The sequence below is a fragment of the Helianthus annuus genome, chromosome 5 (genome assembly GCF_002127325.2).
Source record: "Helianthus annuus cultivar XRQ/B chromosome 5, HanXRQr2.0-SUNRISE, whole genome shotgun sequence".
Lineage (NCBI taxonomy): Eukaryota > Viridiplantae > Streptophyta > Magnoliopsida > Asterales > Asteraceae > Helianthus > Helianthus annuus.
The window spans coordinates 136,523,325-136,529,463 of NC_035437.2; positions in this window are offsets into that span (position 1 = coordinate 136,523,325).

Genomic DNA, 6,139 nt, shown 5'->3' on the forward strand with positions numbered 1-6,139 from the left:
ATTAAACTGATTACATTTATGCATCAGTTCGCGTATAACGTTCTAGAAAGCGATTTAGAGCTTGAAATTGAACGAGAATAGATATGTGCAAAGGTCACATGTATTTGTACAAATTCCAAGAATGAAACACAAGATTTCAATGGATTTTCATTTGTATGATGGTCCTAGAGACACAGGTGTCACAGCTGTGTAGCCCAATTCTTGGCCTACAACCCATAACTTCTCCATACTGTACGGTTCGTACGGTCTTCAAACTAGCCGGTCTTCTCAATTCTTTAGTAGAGCTCCTAATCTGATCTGGAAATTCGACTTTTCAACTAGTTCCCAGCAAAATCACTAAGAAACGAACATTTAATCTATTCAAAGTGAAATTTACATTAAACAACTATAAAAATGAGGGTTTTAGACTTTACTTACATGTTGTCTTATAGACACATCAATGCCAGACATGATTCAAAACTTGGAGTTTAACACATTGTCTCAAATTACTATTGTAAATAATGATGATGTGGAAAATGTATTAAAAGATGAGATTGAAGGTGATACGAATTCTGAGTTAGGTGAAGATGGAATTGGAAATGAAACTCAAGAAGATGGGGATGCAACATCATATGGTAATGTTCAAGTACCTTAAGCTATAACACTTTAGAGGAAACTAATTTAAAAATTGATGACAATCGGATAATCCCGCATTTTGAAAGTAAAAATGATTTCGTTCGTGAGTTTGGAAATGATTATTACAATGACAAGGAGGAATTTGTTAGAGTTGTCAAGCTCTACAATATGAATCATGTCTGAACATTTGGGCTAATAATGGAAAGCTACATAAACAAGGTTGAAAAATGCAAACTTCATGCATGTAAACGTAAACGTAGTGGATCTTTTGCATTCTAAGTGATGTGCGTGTAGTGTAATAGATTTTTAATGTATATTTTAAGCCCTTTTACACTTTTTAGCCAAGTTTTAAATTTATAAAACACGATATTTACTAACACTAAACACACATATGGGCAAGTGCACCCATCGTGGACGTAGTATAGTGTTGGTAAGATACCGAGGTCGTCCAAGGACACAAGAGCTTTTAGTACCGGTTTATCCTCAACGTCTAATCAAATCAAAAGTTAGAAAAAGGTTTTTAAACTAGAAAAATAAAACTAACTAAAATGCTGAAAAATAAAATAAAAGTAAAAACAGATAGACAAGATGAATCACATGGATCCGACTCGTGTGTAGTGTAACCTTTGATTATTTCCGCACTTTTGCACTTTTTAAGAGATTATCTTAGTTATTGTAGTAGGCCCCTATTTTGAAGGTGACGTTACCCTCAACCCAGTAGTTTGAGTCAGCAAGGATACAATCATAAAGGGTCAGATTATTGAAAGATAATTAATTAAGTTATTAATGCATAATGTGGTAGGCCCCTTTTTTGAAGGTGACGTTACCCTCGGCTAAGTAGTCTGAGTCAGCAGGGATACAGTCCTAAGTAGCCGAGTTAAAGTTTTAATAGTAGCTTACTTATGAGGGGATCAAAGAGTTTGGACCACCGCCATCCAATACCGGTGGGTATCGAAGGAGGTCCTACTAAATTTGACCCAGGTCCTTTGCAGGATCTATACACTGAATAATGGTAAGACTCTTACCAAACCGTTCCCTTAACCCCCGACCAGGTAGCCAACATATCTCCATATAGACCGTGGAGATATGAATGGTGAAAATCTTTTATTTTATATAGACAGTAAAATAATGCCAAGACACCACAGACAAACGATAAGGAAGAATCACCTTCAACATAAGAAACTAGTTATTAAAGTCATTAATACATAACCAAATAAAAAGTGCGAAAAGATTAAAAATAAAAAGTATTACACTAAACACTTGTCTTCACCAAGTGATGTAAGAGACTTAGGCAAACATGGCCTTTGATTGTCAAGAACTCTTACAATCAATCTTGGATCCTGAGACGACTCACACACTCTATGATGGATGATGGATGATGGTGGTGGATGATGGTGTTGTGATGGTGGTGGGTGGTGGGTGAAGTGTGAGAGAGGTGGTGTGCCAAGGGATAGTTTACAAATGAGCCAAGCACCCCTATTAATAGCCTGAACAGCAGCTCGGGCACGACCCTGTGTCCATCCTCCTTCCTTTTCCTCATTAATTGCAGTTTGTCTGCATTAGTTGACCATGCCCCCGTGTCCGCTGAGCACGACCCCGTGTGTAGAAGCGTATCTGTACTATCAAGATTTGCCTAGATTCTGCGAATCTTAGAGTTGACCACGGCCCCGTGTCCGCTGAGCACGACCCCGTGGTGGGCGATAGAAGCTTCTACAACTTTGTCTTTTTTGCTGACACTTGGGCACGCCCCCGTGCTCAGTGAGCACGGGGCGTGTTCAGTCTTCTGTTCTCTTGTTTTGCTTGGGAATATGCTGTCGGGGAGGTCGGGCATGCCACGTTTGTTCCTTTTCTTGTATTTATGTTAGATATAGCTGCTTTTTTTGCTTCTTTTGTTCATTTGAGCTCATTTAATCCTGAAAATACAAAAGGAAGACAAAAACACACTTTTTCCAACATTAGTACTAAAAAAGGGTTAATTTTATGCCACAATTGATGTAATTTATATGTTGCATTTTGTGCACATCAAATACCCCCACACTTGAATCTTTGCTTGTCCTCAAGCAAAACTCTTTATAATGTGGCTTTACACTCCCAAATGGAATGGGTAGAAGAGAAGGTTTTTGGGCTTGTAATAGAGTGTCGGGATTTCCAAAATTCTTTATTAAGTTTTATTTTTATTTATTTACAATCATATTCGTCATGATTTATTTAAAACATTACATAAGATAAATTACTTATTAGGGCATTACATGCCTTTTTAAATTTCATTTATATACAAGTTCACATACCTCACGGGGGATCACTCAACACTCGGCCGAAGATGTATTTTAGTGAATCACTCGAGAGCGGCATGGAACTTACTCCTACCATAAGCTTGCCAAGCAATCAATGTTCCTCCTTTTTAACTATACACCTTTGTAAATATCAAAAGGACTTTTGGGGTGAAGGGTTAGGCTTGGGCTAAAGGTGGGTGGTTGGGTTAGTGGTTAGTAAAAAAACGAAAGGCGTAAAAAGCATCGGTTTTTCGGAAGACTTTTTATTTTTCATAACTTTTTAATTTGATGAAGCATTTCTTTCAAACAAAGTTATTTTTTTGATAAACTTGTTTGTTTATTTCTTTTGGCTTCATCCTCATCATTTTTTTTTTAAAGGAAGTCATAAGAAAAACCGAGCCTTGTTACTAAAATAAAGGGTTTAAAATGAAAAAGGGTTTGGTGGGTAAAAGGGTGTTTGTTTTGGGTTAAGAAATGAAAAGGTTTAGGCTCAAAGGGGTTAACTAGGGGGATTTTGGGTAGGTGGTAAAAAAAAAGAAAAATAATGGTGTAGAAATAAAAAAGGTTAGTCCTAATGCCTCCGTCATTTACTTACTCGGGTTTAGTTGGTAAGGAACGGGAATGTATCGTCGTGGCAAGTTCTAGAGTCGTAAGAACCAAGCAGCTATTTACACAAGAAACGAAAAATGAGCATTTAGTTTAAAGATATGTATTTGTATGCTCAATAAAGGCTCAAAACTCACTTTTTTGTGGGAATGGGTTTTTATGTGATCAAGTATATATAATCAAATTTTAACTAAACTTGTCATGCCGTTTCATAATTTTTTTATGTTGGTTCTTTTTATCATGACGCTATCGGTTGTAAATTTGTAAAAATATAACCTTTTTTAGAACTTGAAATTCTCAACTTAAACCTAGACAAGTAAAAAAAATGAAAATTTTTTTGAAAAAATTTGGGGTGATTAGCGGTTCCAATAGAGTTTTGTGTAAGGCTTGTATTTAGGACTTGCAAGGTTCAAGGTTTTAGCATCCCCTGTAACGCCCGGCTCTTTTGTACTTTCCATTTATAGAAAGTTTTGTTCGTATTTCTATTTTTGGAAACCTTGTTTTCTTGTAATCGTTCCTTTCTTTGTAATCATTGTCAAACCGAGGCTTGGATCATTAATGAAACTTGTATTTTGTTACATTTATGTTGTACGCACTCTAATTATGCTCGTATGTTCGATTGGTAAATCAATTTGTGCTTGAACGTTATTCTTGGAAACTATGTGCTAAACTTGTAATTAAACTAAACTTACGCATTGAACGTGTATTGAACGAGAACGATACTTGGTTATGACATTTATACGCTTAATTATGCTTTGATTATGATCGTCGTACTTGATTTCACCTTATACTATGCCTTTATGACCAAGCAAGTCCCTAAACTATTAAAAAGGCATCTAAAAGAATCAAATATAAACTTCAGGGGGTCAAAGTGCAACATAATGAAACTTGCCGGAACTAGGGCGCCGCGTGACGCCAAGGTCCCTCGCGTCATGCTAGCCCCTTGTTTCGGCAGAAGGTGTGTTTCTTGAGCAGTTTCCACGAAATCCCATTAATCAAACTCACCCAATCACCTTTAATCCACCTCTAATCTCCTCCAATCACCTTATAACTCTTCCATTATAAATACCCACCTCCTCCAACCCATTTGACACTTTCACAACTCCTAAATCTTCACTAAACTACTCTCTAACCAGCTGAGAATCTGAGTTTTGGACAGATTCGTGAAGTTTTACTAAAGTGAGTGTAACTTGGTCATTTCTCAACCAAATCACTTGGTTCTTCTTCCTAATGCTTTGTTATGTCCTTGGGTTTGAATCCTTGGTTTTTCCTTGGAAGAATCATGCTTGGATTTGCCCTAAAATGGACTAAAACTTTCTGTTTTGTTTTATATTATTCAACAACTTGTTACTTCTTACCAACTTGAGTCTATCTCATCTCAAACCTATGTCCTAATGCTTACAACACTCTAGTGGTTGGTTAGGCTTAAAAACAAGGTTGAGACACTTAAAAATCAGAGGATTAAACCTCATAAACTTGGTGTTTTGTTTAGGGTTTTAACCCTCAAGTCATGTCAAACTTAGACTTTGATGCATGAGTGATTATGGAACAACTTGGGTTGTCCAAACATACAATCCTCACATGATTTGATGATTTCTATTAGTTAGTTTATCTTACATGCTTGTATTAACCTTAGTTCATGACCCTCCTTGGTTGTTTTTACATCAAGTGTAGTGGTGAACATCAAAGGGGTGCCTAAACGGAAGCTTAGTCTTCCTACCCCATACGTGACATCCTTGTAACTAGAGGTGCCTAAATGGAGATTCAATCTTCTACCTCCTACTTGAAATATTGGACCTAAATAATATGTAATATTTAACCTAAGTATAAGCACATACTCATTCGAACCTTTGATGTTAAACTTATGTTTACATGTTAAAGAAGTAGAACATCATCCAAGACCTAAACCTTAATATGATTCTAATGGGTATACTACCCATGAAAAACATTAAATAACCATATCGGTTACCTAGTGTCATATGATGGTTATAAGGTTTAAAAGATGATTATTTTTATATACATATATATTTTCTTTATGCTAAGTTATTCCATATTCTTAATCTTCCGTAAACGCCAAACTCACACACCTACGATTCCTCGTGTAGAAGGACTAGGTGCTCCAAGCTAAACCATCCACCAAACTTACTCTCGGATCTTCCAAGTCAAGACTTGTAAACCGTGAGTATACTCGATCACTTTTTCCCCTTTACACTTTGGGATGCAACATGTATGTCTATTCAAAATAACTTTTATGCTTAAACAAAACATACTCTATCTATGAACGAAACATGAAACTATTGTGAATATTTGCTATGCTTGTATGCTCTATGAACGATTTGGAACGTTATATGCTCATTAACTTTGCTAGCCCACCTTAACAATTATAGCGCTATAGGATTGACGCCCCGCCCGTTATTCTTGTGGGTATTGCTAAGTTAAACTTTACCACCCCGCTAAACTTTTGGGATTAGGCTTGTTATGCGTTGTATTCTTGGGTTTGATCATATTGTACGCCAAAAATTGCATTGCTAGTAATTTACACATTATGTAACATGTTGGATACGAGTTTTTATTCTATTATGCTATGTAGTCAAACTTGTATACTCGCCTTTGCTTTTGCATTGAACTCTATTTTAATACATGTT